The following is a 17,327-nucleotide window of genomic DNA, read 5'->3' as shown; positions in this document are numbered from 1 at the left end:
TAACATACAGACAGCCCTACTTCCTGTCTCCTAAGGCTTTCATATTCTGTCTGCCCGGAGCCCTGGGTCTGCTCCCAAGCGGCGCTCTGAAGCAGGTTTGTGTCTGCAACACAGCCCTACAGGATCCCTGGACGATTCATGAACACCGGGAAAACTCTGGTACCTAGGGAGATGTTCCACTCAGGGGTGTGCAGAAGGTCCAGAAGGTCCAGTGCGGTCCAGGCATTGCCCTGAGGAGGCGACAAGTCCTCTGTCTTCTTCTGCCGCACGATCCTGGGAGCCTTGGGTCCCCTGGTTTTTGACAATCTGCTTTAAGTGGGGATAAAAGCCGACTTGCCTCTTTGCATCAGTGACAGATGGTCTGCAAATCTTGACTACCCTAAGTAACACCAGATACAAATGACCCACACATCTGTGAAGGATTTCCTACTCGGAGATGTCAGATCCTGTTGGTTTTCGCCCTCTGCGGTTTCTCTCCCATCCATTGCTTCCCCGCTTCCCCTCTCTGCCACCCGGTTCAGCCCCTCATTGTCTCCCGCCTAAGATGATGGCATCTGCTTCCTTCCTAGTTTCTCTTTGCCTTTGAAATCATCCCTTATAATGCTTCCCAATTCATCTTCTTTAAGTGCGGCTCAGACCACGTTATTCCCTGGCTCAGAAACATTCTGCGATGTCTATTAAATTGTTTATTAAATGAAGCAAACACTCTTGGCCTGATGCGAGGCAGGCCCCTGCACTGTACCTTCCATTTCCTACATTTTATTTCGCAGCTCACAGTCACACACCCAACATTTCAGCCCGCTGGGGTACTCACTGTTTTGGAAGTTTGCCTTGCACTTAATTGCTTCTTGGAGTCCTCTGGCTGGAATGTTTTTTCTCATGGTCTTCACCTTCTGGAACCTTCTTGCTATCTTTAGGACCTGGCTAAAAATGGCTTCTTCTGTCCCAAGCCTCTCCTGTCCCCACAGTGATATTCCATCATTCCTGTTTTGAACTAGCATGGCAGGTCTTTTGCTCCTCTCTCATTGTACATATCGTAATTCATGGTGGGAGCCCTCTTTTGTGAGCAAGCTCAGGATGGCATGAACTTTCACCGGGCCCTCAAAAAACGTCTGTGGATTCTGGTGTGTGCTCCGTGCGCGCTAAGTCATTCAGTCATGTCTGACTCTTTGTGACCCCATGGACTGTAGCCCACCAGCCTCCTCTGTCCATGGGATTCTCCAGGCAAGAACACTGGAGTGGGTTGTCATTTTCTCCTCTAGGGGGTCTTCCTGACCTAGGGATTGAACCCACATCTCCTATGTCTCTTGCATTGGCAGGTGGGTTCTTTACCACTAACGCCACTGAGTGAGTACCTATTCACATCTGCATCCTGGCATACAGTGCATCTCATGAGTACCTTACTGTTTTGTGGGAAAACAAAACTGAGGCCCCCTTAGATCTTCTATCAGTGTGATTATAAAGGAATAGAAATTTTTAATTGGAGTATGTTGATTTACAATATTGTGTTACTCTCTGCTGTATAGCAAAGTGATTCAGTTATATATATATATATATATATATATATATATATATATATATTCTGGTCCATTATGGTTTATCATAAGATATTGAATACTCTGGGAGATGGTGAAGGACAGGGAAGCCTGGAGTGCTGCAGTCCATGGGATTTCAAAGAATCGGACATGACTGAGCAACTGAACAACAACGACATTGAATACAGCTCCCAAGAATAGAAGTTTCTACACTGCACACACGGTCATGGATTATTATAGCATATGGAGTAGGAACAGAAATCTAGCTCAACCCAGCTAGTCAAAAAAGGGACTTATTGGAAGGACATGGGTTTTCAGAATGGAAGTGAAATGAAGTGAAAGTCACTCAGTCATGTCCAACTCTTTGTGACCCCATGGACTATACAGTCCATGGAATTCTCCAGGTCAGAATACTGGAGTGGGTAGCCGTTCCCTCCTCCAGGGGATCTTCCCAACCCAGGGATCAAACCCAGGTCTCCCACATTGTGGGCGGATTCTTCACCAGCTGAGCTACCAGGGAAGCCCTGTAGAATGGAAGAGGAGGTTGAATGAACCAGATAGTCTCAGGGACCTCCCGACTTGGACTCCACATGTCTCTAGGTCGGACAGACCCTTGTGGCCACTCATCTTGTGTCTCTTTGGGGGATACCTTTTAAAAAAAGATAGGAGGTCGAGTAAAAAGAAGGATGAAAGAGTGTGTGGGGATTCATCGGGGTCACACATGACCACCTAAGGTGATTAAGTTGATGCCAAATCTCAGTCTTATTATTTTGGCCCAAACTGTAAGAGTTATTTGACACTCCTCAGAGTCCCTAATCATGTCTTCTGACTTCTGGGGGGGAAGCAAGCCCATAGGGCAGCCTGTCCCTTCCTTTTTCAGATGGAGAGGAGTGTAGGAGCTTCAGAAGGAATGGGCAGCAGAGAGCTGGGGAGTGAGCTAGAGCTGGCTGGTAGCCACGGTGATGGGGGAAGCAGGAGTCGGGGCGGATGAAGGACAAAGCGGAAAGGAAGGTTCCAGTCCAGAACTAACTCTGGGTCTAGGCGTGGAGCAGTGTGAGTTAGTTATGCACATATCCATTCTTTTTCAGAGTTATTACAGAGTATTGAGGAGAGTTCCCTGTTATCTGTCTTCTATACAGTAGCATGTGCATATTTATCCTAGGCTCCTGATTGATCCCTCCTCCTCCTTTGGTCACCATAAGCTTGTTTCAAATTCTGTGAGTCTGTTTCTGTTTTGTAAATAAGTTCATTTATAGCATTTATTTTTATTTAAAATAAAAAAAATTTTGCCATGCTGTAAAACACACAAGATCTCAGATCCCCAACCAGAGATGGACCCTCGCCTCTCCATAGTGGAAGTGCAGGGTTCTAACCACTGGACTGCTAGGAAGTCATTAAAAAAAAAAATAGATTCCACATATAAGTGATCTCAGTCTTTGTCTGTCTGACTTACTTCACTGAGAATGATAATCTCTAGGTCTATCCATTTTGCTGCAGATGACATTATTTCATTTTTTTTTATGGCTGAGTGATATTCCATTCTATATATGTACGACATCTTTATCCATCCCTGTGTTGATGGACATTTCGGTTGCTTCCATGTCTTGGTTACTGTAAATAGTGTTTCAGTGGACACTGGGGTGCATGTATCTTTTTGAATTATGGTTTTCTCTAGATGGAAGTGGGATTGCTGTAGTTCTGTTTTTTAATTTTTTAAGGAAGCTCTATACTATTCTCCATAGGGGCTGCACCAATTTGCATTCTTACTAACAGCGTAGGAGGGTTCCCTTTTCTCCACACTCTCTCCACCATTTTTTGTTTGCAGACTTTTTGATGATGGCCATTCTGACTGGTGTGAGGTGATACTTCATTGTAGCTTTGATTCTGGCTCGAGGCCTTGATCATTGGAAGCCAAGCCTTTTAATGAGCAGGAGTTGATAGAAATGTCTTGGTTGCTGGAGCAATTAGATGACTCAAAAGGGCTAACAAGAATAGCTAAGGAAGCAGGTAATGAGAGATATGTGAGTTTGTGAGACTATGACGGAGGATAAAAGTCATCTGCCTACCAGAGGGAACCTGAATATTTAACGCTGTGAATCTATAAATATTTAACCACGTTCAAATATTTAGCTACTGAAATTGCCTCTTTAAAAAATGAGATTTTTCTGAATACAGGGCCATTTTTCTCAGGGTACAAGGTAGCTTAAGCAATTCATTTAAAAAATCATTTTTGACAACTTCCCATGGATCACAGAATACAGCCCATTGTGTGTTAGGATCCCTTCTGATACACTGATCAGACGGAGGTAATGAAAGCCTGATCTGGCTATTTTTCACCACACCCAGGATGTCAGAAAAACTCTCCTGGCTTCTTGACATTTACGAGCACATCCATTTCTTGTTCTCCCTGTGGCAATCTTGCAAGACTTCCCCTCTGCGCAAAATCGTGCCCCAACATAGAAACTATAAACACTTAGGGAGTGGTTAACAACCACAAAATAAGAGCTAAAAATGGGAGATGGGCGCTTGGGAAAGGAGAGGTGGGTGAAAACCTCCAGGGTATTTAGCTGCAGATACAAACTCGGGCAGACTAGTTCCAGGAAAGAGTTTGCACGCCAGTGGCCAGCACAGAACTGCATTCTGTCGAAACTATCTGTGCCCATACGCCCTCTGGAAGGCTTTGTTTTACCCAAGACTCGGGCTCCACCTTAGAGAGGGCTGCTCTGCACACACCCTCTCTTCAAAGTCCTTCTGCTCAGAGACCATGTACTCCCAAGCATTCATATCATCGCTTACACTTGGTCTCTCAAATTCTCTGTCTCAGGACTTTCCCTTTTCTCTCAATACCTTCTCCTCCTTCACATTTAAGGAAAGACCCTTTACACAGCCCTCGAGCAAAATGAGGGGGCTAGATATGCATCACTCTGTCTTGTTAAGCCTTCACCATTGCCTCCATCTCCTGTGACAGGCTTCTCCAGAGGAACAGAACCAGCATGACAGAGATATAGGTAGATGTGGGCTTCCAAGGTGGCTAGCCTGCCTGCCAACGCAGGAGACGGAAGAGATGCAGGTTTAATCGCTGGGTTGGGAAGATCCCTGGGAGGAGGAAATGGCAACCCACTCCTGTCTTCTTGCCTGGAGAATCCCAGGGACAGAGGAGACTGGTGGAGTCCATGGGGTCGTGAAAAAGTTGGAAACAACTCAGTGACTAAACCACAACAACAGTAGGAGACTTAGAGGAATTGGCTCATGAATTATGAAGGCTGAGAATTCCTACAATCTGCTTTGTGCAAGCTGGGGGACCAAGAAAACCAACGGTTTAAGTTCAAGTCCACAAACTTGAGAATCCCAGTCTGAGTCTGAATGCCCGATGAACTAGGAGTGCTAATGTCTGATATCCAAGGGCGGAGGATAGATATCTCAGCTCAGGTACAGACAGCAAATTCTCCCTTTCCCCATTTGTCTTTGTTTTGTTTTGTTTTACTGAAACCCTCAGTGGATTCGATGATGTCCCCTGGTACCGGGGATGGTGATGCGTCTACCGATTCAAATGTCAGTTTCTTCTGGAAACCCTGACATAGACACACTAAAGCAATGCTTTTCCCAGCTGTCTGGACAACCTTGGGCTCAGCCAAACAGACACATAAAATTAGCCATCACACATCCAGCACCTCTCCACGTCCACTGTGCTCAGCGTGATCACAGCTTAGTGGGCATGAGACGTGGTGGTGGGTATGAGTCTTGAGGAAAAGGCAGAGATGGAAATGGTACCGTGAGGAGCTGTAGGCTCCCAGTCCTTCCACATACAGTTAGCCCCCAAACTACATTTTTGGTCTCATCAGCCGCTGCCCTAAATCGTAGGTCACAGGAGTTGGTTTGTTGCATTGTCTTTCAGCTCTATGTCCTTCCTCATACGCTGACCTAAGTCTGAAAAATCCCATTCCTCTATTTCTTCTGATCCTCAAGGACAACTTAAAATTTATTTTCTCTAGTCTGACAATGTTAGTTACACATAAAACGTCTGTACCTTTTGATCTAGCAAACCTACTTTTAGGATTTTAAACCAGAAAAAGACATGTACTTTCAAGGGCATTCACTGCAACTTTGTTTGAAATGTCAAGAAGTGTAAACAACCTAAATGTCCATTCGTAGGGGAGAGTACAATAAGTTATGACACCTCTTCACAATGGAATGCCATGCACAGTTAGAAAAAAATGAGATTGCCACAGAAAAGAGAAATGTTCAAGATGTATGGTCAAGTGAAAGAAAAACACGTTGTAAAACAAGATGGGCTATAAGAACAAATTTTCTTAAAGAATAAAAGCATAGGCAAAGTCTAGAATCAACTAAACTATTGGTAACATGAATCATCTTTGGAGGTTAAGACTGGCAAACTTTTTATTTTCTCAATATTTGTGTAATATTTGATTTTTTTTTCTATAAAAAAGCAAGAATTTTACTTCTTTAGGGCATCTCCATCAACTCCCCAGCACCTTGTTTAACTTCTTTTTTCAAATAATTTTATTTATTTTTGGCTGTGCTGGGTCTGGGGGCTTCCTTGGTGGCTCAGCTGGTAAAGGGTCTGCCTGCAATGCGGGAGACATGGTTCAATCCCTGGGTCAGGAAGAACCCCTGGAGAAGGAAATGGCAACCCACTCCAGTACTCTTGCCTGGAAAATTCCATGGATAGAGGAGCCTGGCGGGCTACAGTCCCTGGGGTCACAAAGAGTGGGACACGACTGAGCGGCTTCACTTTGACTCTCACTGTGCGCTGGGCCTTCGTTGCTTAGTGCAGGCTTTCTCTAGTTGCGGCAAGCAAGGGGCCACTCTCCACTGCGGGGTGCGGGCTTCTCACTGGGTGGCCGCTCTTGTGGGGCTCGGGCTGTAGGCACACGGGCTCTAGGCACACGGGCTTCAGTAGTTGCGGTGCACAGGCTTAGCTGCCCCAAGGCGCGTGGGGTCTTCCTGGGGATCCGACCTGTGTCCCTGGTCCTGGCAGGTGAATTCTTATTCACTGAGCCTCCACCGAAGTCCCAAATTTGACTTTTTAACATGTTAATCCTTTCTCCTGAGCCACTGACTCCTTGAACCCAGGGTTTGTGTCATTCACTTTTGTATGAAGTTGAAATGTATTAAATGGCCAATGTCTGACCCTCTTCTGCTGCAGAAACAGCAGTTCCAAGGAAGCTAATCTACTCTCTCCTTACCCCTCAGCACAGCGTCAGGCTCTTGGATGAACCCACTGAATTGACTGCACATTGGCATCTGGTATTTACAAATAGGTCCATTCATTGTCTCACTCAAACACCCTTAAGTGTATTCACATTAATACGATTTGCTGGATAATTTATATTCACATTTGGTAAATACAGTTGAGGTGTGGGTATCATTGGACGACTATTGATAGGTTTGTGCAGGGCGGAAACAGAGCTTTCATGTTTCCTAGGAGCAGGAAAGCCTCTGGATGTGAGAGAAAAAATCAGCAAGTCTCTAATTCTTTCTGGTTCTTGATTTCTTTTTAAAATTGTCAGCTAAAGAGAGTGAGGAGGCTTGAACCAAGGACAGTGTAATTTTTTCCACCCAAAGCAAGGCTCTGGCTGCCTTGCTGTGAGGCTGGACGCTGACAGCTGTATTGGACGGACTGATTGTTCAGCAGATGCTTCATTAGGGACCGTCCATCTGTCTGGAGGGCTGACCACATTTCTTCATGAAGGATTGGTCCTTCTTTTTTTCTTTGGTAGCAACAGCTATGATATTAGCCCTGAGTTACTGATCTCTGACCTCAGATTTTCCACAGACTCAGGTAAGAATTCTCTCTGTCAACACAAGCAAATAGTTCAGGTGGTCCACATACAACTGGAAAAAAAAAAAATCAAACCTGCACATTTGAGAACCTAGATGAAACTTCCCCATTTCAAAGGATGAATGTCGTGAAAGATGAGATGGCCTGCTTTCTCAGGTCACCTCTGGGAGGAAAGCCTGAGAAACAGACGTGCATACATCCCAGGGATGAAGTGATGGGAGCTCAGGGCCTGTCTCTGGGACTTCCCCCCTGCCAAGCCTGGATGGAGTCTGTTTCTCCATGAGCCCTTGAAGGAGGCCAGCCTTCCGTAGCGTGCAAGAGAAGGGTCAATGTTTAGGACTAGATAGTAATCTAGCTATGAACAGGCATCACATAAGTTTCTTTCTTTTCTTTTTTTTTGCTACAATGTGTGGCATGTAGGATCTTAGTTCCCTGACCAGGGATTGAACCGAGGCCCTCTGCAGTGGAAGTACAGGTCCTAACCACTGAACCACCAGGGAAGTCCCAGTGGGACTCAGGTCCAGTTGCCCCCAGTGGCAACTGGCTTAATAATGCCTCCTTCAAGGTTGCCCTCTCTTCACTACTTCCTTCTCAATTTCCTTACCTTGTTTCCCTTCTCTTCTCAAATCAACTACTTGCACTCAAATCTTTGTCTCATCATCTACTTTGGGAGCCCTAAGTAAAATTGCTAGGTAAAGAAAAAATGAACAGATTTCTTTACTACAGAACTTTCCAGAGTCTTTAACATGCTAATGTCCTTTGTGACTATCCAAGAGAGAGATTCAGTCTGCAGAATTTCCCAAATATTTGACTACAAAACCATATTCCCTGCTCCCGCTCACAGATATCTCTTGAGACCAGTATCTCTAGCAAAATATTTTGTAAGACATTCTCTTCACTTTGCTGATGGGAACGTCATCAGTCTCTATATTTTACTGAGAAGAGGACTCTCCCAGGAAAGTCAAGGGTTCATCTAATGCATCACAGTCAAGAATGGCAGAATTATGGCTGGAATTTAGACTTCCTTTTCTCTTTTCACTACACAAGCTTGCATCTGTGCACCATTCAAGATCAGCATAGCATCAGAATTCTGAGATCAGAGACTTGGGAGTTAGGTCTCAGGGTTCCATCACCAGCCAGCTATGCCTATTAATTGATCTAAGCCATCTTCTTTGTCATTCACAATAATATTTTGTCTTACCTTCTTCACACATGAAACTAGGGGATTAAATTGGCCAACCTTCTTTTACCCTGTGGTAAAATTTAAAGAACATAAAACTCACCTTTTAAGCAATTTTTAGTTCCAGTGGCATTAACTATATTCACATTGCTGTACAACGGTCATTATCATCCATGTCTAGAACTCTACCATCTTCCCAAAGTGAAGCTCTATGCCCACTGGCCTCTAACTCCCATCCCCCACCACTCTACCCCTGGCAACTACCACCATACTTTCTGTCTATGCATTTGACCACTCTATGTACCTCATACAATTGGAATCATGCAGTTTGTCTTTTCGTGACTGGTGTATTTCACTTAGCGTAATGTTCTGATGGCTTATCCATGTTGTAGCATACTGCAGAACTTCCTAGCTTTGAAAAGCTGAGCAGTATTCCACTGTAAGTATGTGCTGTCTTTAATCAGATTTGGGCAGTCTTCAGTCATTATTTCTTCACATATTTTTCTCTGCCCCTGTCTCTTTTCTTCCTTCTGGAACTCCCACAGTGTTTATATTGATCTGGTTGCTGACATTCCACAGGTTCCTTAGGCTCTGTTCACTTTTTATGTCCTCAGCTTCATATCCTAAGTGTGCTGTTTCCTTCTTCTGCCTGCTTAAACCGCCTTTGAATTACCTCTGAGTGAGTGAAAGACAGTCATGTTCAACTCTTTGCGACCCCATGGACTGTGGCCCTTCAGCTTCCTCTGTCCATGGAATTCTCCAGGCAAGAAAAGCCATTACCAGGTAGCCTTTCCCTTCTCCAGGGGATCTTCCCAACCCAGGGATCAAACCCAGGTCTCCCGCATTGTAGGCAGATTGTTTACCATCTGAGCCACTCTGTTTACCATCTGAGCCACTCCCGCATTGTAGGCAGATTGTTTACCATCTGAGCCACCAGATAAGCCCTCAAGTGAAATTTTCAATTATTGTATTATTCAGCTTTGGGATTTCTTTTTGGTTTCTTTTTAGGTTTACTATTTATTTTTTGATATTTCTGTTTTATTCTTACATCATTTTCTTGACTTTCTTTGAGCATTTTTAACATCTTTATTTAGTTGATTAGTTATCAGGTCTGTCTCAAGAACAATTTCTGTTGATTTTTTTACCTCTTTGAATGGACCATGTATTTGTGTTTCTTTGCATGCATTGTGGTGTTTTTTTTTTTTTTTTTTTTATTGGACATTTGAATCTACTAAAGAGGTAATTCTAGAGGTCAAATTCTCTCCCTTCTCCAGGCTTTGCTATTGCTCTTTATTATTGCATGTTGTCTCTGTGGGAGAATCAGCCTGAGGTGTAAACTAAAAACCTTCTTAGGTCTTTTCTGAGCCTTTTCCTGGGTGTGTGGAGTTTACTTTCTAATTTCCTCATATACACGTTGTTTTTGAACATCCTACCCTTTAGTGGCTGGCTCCCAAACATGAAAAAAGAGAGAAATGAGGACGTGGGGGAAAGAGCCTTGGCCCTTTAAATTCCCCGGTCACTTTAACTGGAGAGGGCGGGGCTTGCAGCAGCGGGGGTGGGGAGGCACAACCCGGCTGCCTGTCTCTTTCCTGCACCCCTGTGATCAGAAGCAGCCATCAGCGACCAGCGCACAGAGCACTGACATTCGGGGGACAGGCTCCTTTCCGCCCACCCTGGCTCTAGGAAGTTGTGTCCGAGCTGCCCCGGGAACACATGCACAGCTGCCTGCATCATGGCTGGGGCTGGCGGATAGGCAGCAGCTACTGCTGCTGAAAACTGCAATTGACTGCAGTTAACTGCCATTTACCACCCAAGGCTGCCCCCAGAATTTGCAAGCCTTCAATAGACTCCAGAGTTCCAAAATAGTTACATCAGATAGAGTCTGCCAGTGCAGTTGTTGTCTAGGTGAAGAGAAATATTCCTGGTGCTTCTTTTTTTTTTAATTTGATTTTTTAAAATTGAAGTATAGTTAATTTACAATGTTGTGTTAGTTTCAAGTGTACAGCAAGATGATTCAGATATATCTATATCTGTCAATCTATACAAAAGAATCTAAAAAAGAATCCGTATGTCTTTTTCAGATTATTTCCTCCTGATGCCTCTTTGTCATCATTTAGCCGCTAAGTCGTGCCTCTCTCTGCAACCCCATGGACTGCAGCACGCCAGGCTTCCCTGTCCTTCACCATCTCCTGGAGTTTGTTCAAACTCACGTCCATTGAGTCAGTGATGTCAACCATCTCATCCTCTGCCACCCTCTCCTCCTGCTCTCAAGCTTTTCCAGCATCAGGGTCTTTTCCAATGAGTTGGTTCTTCATATCAGGTGTCCCTTATCTCTCAATTTACCCAAAATCCTCTATGTTTAATTTTTTGAGAAACTAGAGTATGTTTTCCATAGAAGCCGCACCATTTTACAGTTCTGACAGCAAAATGCAAGAGTTCCAGTTTCTCCACATCCTTGTCAGTATTTGTTATTTTCTGTTTTTTTTTTTTTTTTAATAACATCCCCTCTAACATATACGAAGTGGTATCTCAATGTGGTTTGATCTGCATTGTCCTAATGATTAGTGATAACTGTTCAAGTTTTGCCCATTTAAAAATTTTTGTTGTTACTGCTGTTGAGCTGTAGGAGTTATTATATAGGCTGGTTATTAACCTGACTTATCTGACTTTCTTAAAGGTTCCTCTCTGTTTTAACCTTTCAATTCAGTCAGTTCAGTTCAGTCGCTCGGTCGTGTCTGACTCTTTGCGACCCCATGAATCGCAGCACGCCAGGCCTCCCTGTCCATCACCAACTCCCAGAGTTTTAACCTTTAGGCATCTTAAAATCACAGCTACTCTTAATTCAAGAAACTTTATGCTCGATCACAGATACCTGAGAACCTGGCTACTCAAAACGTGGTCCTGGACTGGCGGCATCGGCACCCCTGGGGAAGCTGGTTTCTTCCTGGCCGCAGAGTCTGGCTTGTGGGATCTTAGCTCCCTGACCAGGGATCGAGCCCAGGCCCTCGGCAGTGAGAGCGCAGAGTCCAGCTATCGGCCTGCTAGCGAGTTCCCGGGGAAAAGCTACAAAGGCAAAATCCTGGGTCTCGCGCCACATCTGAGTTGGAATCTGTGTGTGAACAAGGTCCCTGGGTGATTTATACATTAAATCGTGAGGAATACTGCTCTAGAACACAGTGTGGCTGTGTAAGGTGGAAGATGGGTCAGGGATTCGTATGTTTCAGGTTTTGATTCCAGAATGATGCCATGCCGGCATTCGTGCTCTTTCTGCTATTAAAAAGCAAGACTAAGCCATGTATTTCTGACAGCAAGGTCACGAGTATGTGACCCTTCTCAGCCTTGACCCATGGAGATGGATGTTTTTCTCCAGGGTTGAATCAGATCAATTCATATTCTACATCCTCTTCTACAGATTCCTTTTCTTCCCCTTCTCCCTGCTCCAAAAATAAATGTCGCCAGTGGCTCTACCTTCTGTTTCTTTCCAGAAAAAAAAAGGAACAGATTCCCACATTGGTTTTCAAAGGCCCATCTGACACTGTGTTTTATTTCCTAGCTGCTCCTTGTAAACTGCTTGTGGGCAATTCTCTTCTTAACCTCTAACTGGGGCTCTGTGTGGCAGAGGAGGTTGTTATCTCAGCCAGCCATCAATCCATCCCCTCTCCCGTGGGACTGTATGCCTTTAATGAGAGCACTCCCTCAGCGTCCACTTCTGAGCTACTAGGGAGGGTGGAGTTGCTAAGGGCGAGACCTCAGCTTGATGAACCTTTGAGTCAATGAGACTCTTTTCTGACACCTGGATCCTACACACTTCATCTGACACATTTCAGTAGCCTTGAAAGATACCTTTGGCTCAGGTAGATTTCTGGGAAATGACAATAATGAACATGGTACCCGTCTTAATAGACACATTCACCTTGAATGTGGGCTGGCAGCTTTCTGCGTTCCCTCGTGGCGAATCTTGTTTTTAATGGCTTACTAAACTTCCACTTTCTCCATCTAAGTTGTTTTTTTTTAGTGATGTGACCTTTATCCTTCTTTTTACGGATTTCCCTGGTGGCTCAGTCGGTAAAGTCTGCCTGCAATGCAGGACCCGGGTTCAATCCCCGGAAGATCTTCTGGAGAAAGTAATGGCAACCCACTCCAGTATCCTTGCCTGGAGAATCCCATGGACAGAGGAGCCTGGTGGGCTACAGTCCACGGGATCACTAGAGTTGGACACGACTGAGCGACCAAACCTACCGGTCACATGGAGCAGACAGGTAGAAGGAACTTGAACACGGGCTCAGCAGCTGAGGCCCACGGGCTTAGTTGCTCCAGGGCATGTGGAATCTTCCCAGGCCAGAGATCAAACCCGTGTCCCCTGCATTGGCAGGCGGATTCTTATTACTCTACTACCGGGGAAGTTCGAGGTTATTTTTCAGTCTCTTACAGTTTCTTTGTATTTTGTTGCTTGAGGAGAGGTTTGTCCAGGTGCAGGCACTGCAGCAAAGGGTCCCAGGTCCCAACCCCCTCAGAAGGACGTGGGAGGGAGGCATCTCCATCTAAACTGATACTCAGCGTTACTCAAAAACCTCAGCCTGTTCCTGTGTGACGCCTCTTGTGAAGTGGCTGTAGGCAGGGGCTTCTTGGGGGAATGATGGTGTAGGCAGAGGATGCTGTGTTTTACAGGCCAGCATCCATTCTCCTCCCTTTGATTACTCTAAACCCATCACAGTGACCCCATTCCCCCGCTAGTGACTGGCTCTGGCGCATGAGGAAATGAGGCCTGCAGTGATGTCTGGGGGTTATGTGGGGACGGGAACATTCTGGGAGAGGCTTCCCTGTTCTCTGGAAAGATGGACTTGCTCCTTGTTCTACAGAAAGATGGCTCCACTTTTTCCCCTTGAGCGTGTCATGTCTGGAGAAGATGCCGGGAAGTCCACCTACTACAAGCCTGGGGAGGAGGCGGCCCCGAGGACAGCAGAGCAGAGGAATGGGCCTTGATGACGCTGCCGAGCTGCTACTTCAGCAAACCTGAGACCCTGACCTGTGTTCTCTCTGTTTTTGTGAGACAGTAAATTTCCCCATTGTCTAAGTCAGCTTCTGTCAGGAGTTTTGTTTCTGGCAGCCAAGAGGATTATGATGAATACAAAGGGAAAATATGAACAGTGTCCCAGTATTTCAGTGTTTGGGTGGTTTTTCTTTTTTCTTTTTAGTTTGCAGTGTTTTCAGTTCAAGGCATGAAACAGATCCATATTCCGAGGTGTACAGAGACATCCCAATGCGGAACATAAATTAAACATAGCTTTTAATCTGCATTGATTGGAAGGACTGATGCTGAAACTGAAGCTTTGATACTCTGGCCACCTGATGGGAAGAGCCAACTCATTGGAAAAGACCCTGATGCTGGGAAAGATTGAGGGCAGGAGGAGAAGCGGGTGACAGAGGATGAGATGGTTGGATGGCATCACCGACTCAATGGACTTGGGTTTGAGCAAACTCTGGGAGATGGTGATGACAATGAAGCCTGGCGTGCTGCAGTCCATGGGGTCACAGAGACCGAGCAACAACATCTGAACTACTAATGCCAGGACTTTCCTGTGCTAACACAGATAATCGAGAGCTGGCTATTTTATTTTCACTTTAGTATGCACCTTTTAGGATGTAGCGGGGTCACTCTGGGTCCAGGCTCTCGTGTCCCAGCCTGTTCCCTCTGAACCTGACTGTGGGCCCTCCCAGGCACGGCTCTAACCAGACTTAAGGATCACAATATTCACAGTGTATGTTTCAACTCCATTAGTTTGGGGGCAGAAGAAAATTGATTTATAAAAGGAAGTTTTAAAATTACATTTGAATTTTAAATTACATTTAAGCTAACATTTAAAATTAAAAGTTGGTTATTTTCTGAAGAGTTGGTTCATACATATGGTACACAATTCAAAGGCAGTGAAAAGAAAGTCTCCCCCTCAGCCCAGGCTCCAGCTCCCCTTTCACCAGCAATCACTGCTCCCGGTTATGAAAGAAAACCTGTCTCCCTAATCCTCTCAGGCCTCAGTTCAGCTCAGGACAGGAGCCCTGCTGATACAAAGGGTATTCTGGAAAGTTGGATAGAAACCTAGACTCACCCAGATTGTGCTCTGGTCCCAATCTTCAGAGAACAGCTGGGCCTCTGACCTTGGTTATGTCATCCACGCTTCTTTTATGGAATGGGGGTAATCATGCTGATTCTAGTCTTCTTATGAGCTTAATTAAACTTCAGCTGAGATATAAGAGTCAAAGTTCTCTGGAAAGATAAAAAGGCAACAACAGTGGAACGCAGACAAATGAAAGCAGTTTAACCCATTGGGATCCCAAAATGGGATACACAGTTTTCTTTCACCTGTTAAAAATTCTGCTTAATGCTTCCATAATTTCTGCATGCAATAAACTATAAATGTAAAGGGACCCCTCTGGTGGTCCAGTGGCTGGGACTCTGAGCTCCCAACACAGGAGGCCTGAGCTTCGATAACTGGTCAGAGAACTAGATCCCACAGGCACCTAGAAGATCTGTGGGCTGCAGCTGGGACCTGGCGCAATCAAATAAATAAATTTAAATATTTTAAAAAAATAAAATATAAATGTGAAAGTAAAGGATAATGAAACCTATCATCAACAGGTTCTAACTAGATGGCGTCCGTCAGTCCTTTGGACCCCTCTGAGATACAGGAAGCTTTAGGATTTGGGTAGGTTTTCACTGTTTCTGTCTTTTTTTTTTTTTTGTGGTCTAGGCATTGAGTACTTTGTGCGGGCAGCTCGCTGCAGGGAGAAGGGATGCTAGCGCCGCGCAGGGTTTCTGCAGCTCTGGAGGTGGCCTGCCCTGGAGCAGCATGGGCAGGGGCGGGTCCCCCAGTGGGGGTCCGGGTCCTGAGAGTCCCCTCCCCGTGTGTCCAGTACTGTCTGCTGGCGATGAGCAGGTGACGTCGGGGGCAGGGCGGCGGCCCCAGTACTCATGTTGGGCCTTAATCCGGGAACCGGAGCATACGAGGAATTTCAACCGGTTTCCCTTGTGGCTCAGACGGTCAAGAATCTGCAATGCGGGCAACCCCAGTTCGATTCCTGGGTCAGGAAGATCCCCTGGAGGAGGGATAGGCTACCCACTCCAGTATTCTGGCCTGGGAAATCCCAGGGGCCGAGGAGCCGGGCAGGCTACAGTCCTTGGGGTCGCAAAGAATCGGACGCGGCTGAGCGACTAACACTTTTCTGTTGAAAAGTGCAGGCGTTGCGCTGCAGGGAGGGCTGAGGAGGGGGTCACCCGGGGCTCCAGGGCTCTGCAAAGCGCGTGGGGGAAATGCGGGCTGACGGGCAGGGAAAAAGCCAGCATTGTGAGGAGCCGGCTGCCGCTGCTGCGGGAGGCCCAGGGCTGGAATGTGGGCCGCTCGCAGAGGTGTGCTGTGTTTACCCTGGCAGCCGCCTGGCAGGGCTGGGACTGCCGGGTATGAAAGGATGCTTCACCCCTGCGCAGGGTTCCTCATCGACCTCCGGGCCTCTGAGGTTCATCTGGTTAGACTCGGGGCCCGACGGAGACACTGTGTCTTTGTGGACGGCTGCCGTGGCCGAGAGAGGCTGACTCTTTTCAATTTATTTTTCTGAAAACTCTGGCAACTGCCCTAGGATTGGGCCAAGGTTTTGTGGTCGCCATGGCAACGGCGCCTTCTACCTGAGAAGGATTCCTTTTTCTCAGGAGGCCTGCGGGGCCTGCAGTCCCCACCCCCATCCCAGGTCGCTGTGGTTGCAGGCGGTCGTTTCTGGAACGTTGGGGGCGGGGTGTGCCGCGGTCCCGGGGGACAGTGGGGTTCATGTCGCTGCTCACTGTCCCCTGCCCAGGTCCAAGCTGAACACAGTCTTGGTGAATTTTGCAAAATGAGACGCTGGCAGTTTACCTCCCTGCGTTTTACATCTGTCCTTTTCCAGTGTAAGTCAGTAAACTTTGAAGCAGCATGGCATAGGGATTAGTGTATGGCTACCAAAGGGAGCACGGGCATAGCAATTAGGCTCAGGCTTCCAGAGTCAAGGTTTTGTGCTTGGATTGCAGCTTCAACATTTTCACCAAGTAGCTGCTCTTAATAAGTTCTGAAAAGACCCTGACGCTGGGAAAATTTGAGGGCGGGAGAAGGAGGTGACAGAGGATGAGATGGTTGGATAGCATCATCCTCTCAATGGATATGAGTTTGAGCAAAGAACGGGAGATAGTGAAGGACAGAGAAGCCTGGCGTGCTGCAGTCCAAGGTGTTGCAAAGAGTCTCACAGGACTGAGTGACTGAACAACAACAGAAGATTCTGAGTCCTCTGTTTTCTCACCTCTAAAATGGGGATAATAATTGTCCTTTGCACACAGGTCTTCAGTGAAGATCAGTTGGGATTATGTGTGCAAAGTTTTGGCACAGTGTCTGGATTGCAGTAAGAAATAAGCTCTCCACTGTTATTACTATGTGTTAGAAGCTGTGTGTGGGTCTTTCGGGCTGAAACAACACAAAGGCAGCCGGTAGGAACAGGTACCTTCGGCCCCATGCCTTGCCTGATCGAGTCTCAGGGCGGGCGTACATATACATACCCAGGTCCATCCACACTTGCCTTGGTTTCTAACCTGTTTCTAGTAGCTGGATCATCAGTTGCTCTTCATCTGTGTATTAACTGAAAAGAAAAAAAAAAAAAAAGCACAACCTGAAAGTTGAGAGTTATGTTTCATTTGGTGGACAGATCTGAGGACTTAAGCCTGGGACATGACATCTCAGATAACACTGAGAAACTCTTCCAAGAGGAAGAGGGGTGGGAGGGGGGTGGTGACGGGAAG

This window comes from Muntiacus reevesi, chromosome 11, assembly GCF_963930625.1.
Source record: "Muntiacus reevesi chromosome 11, mMunRee1.1, whole genome shotgun sequence".
In the NCBI taxonomy this organism is placed as follows: domain Eukaryota; kingdom Metazoa; phylum Chordata; class Mammalia; order Artiodactyla; family Cervidae; genus Muntiacus; species Muntiacus reevesi.
Note: the sequence above shows the minus strand (reverse complement) of the source record.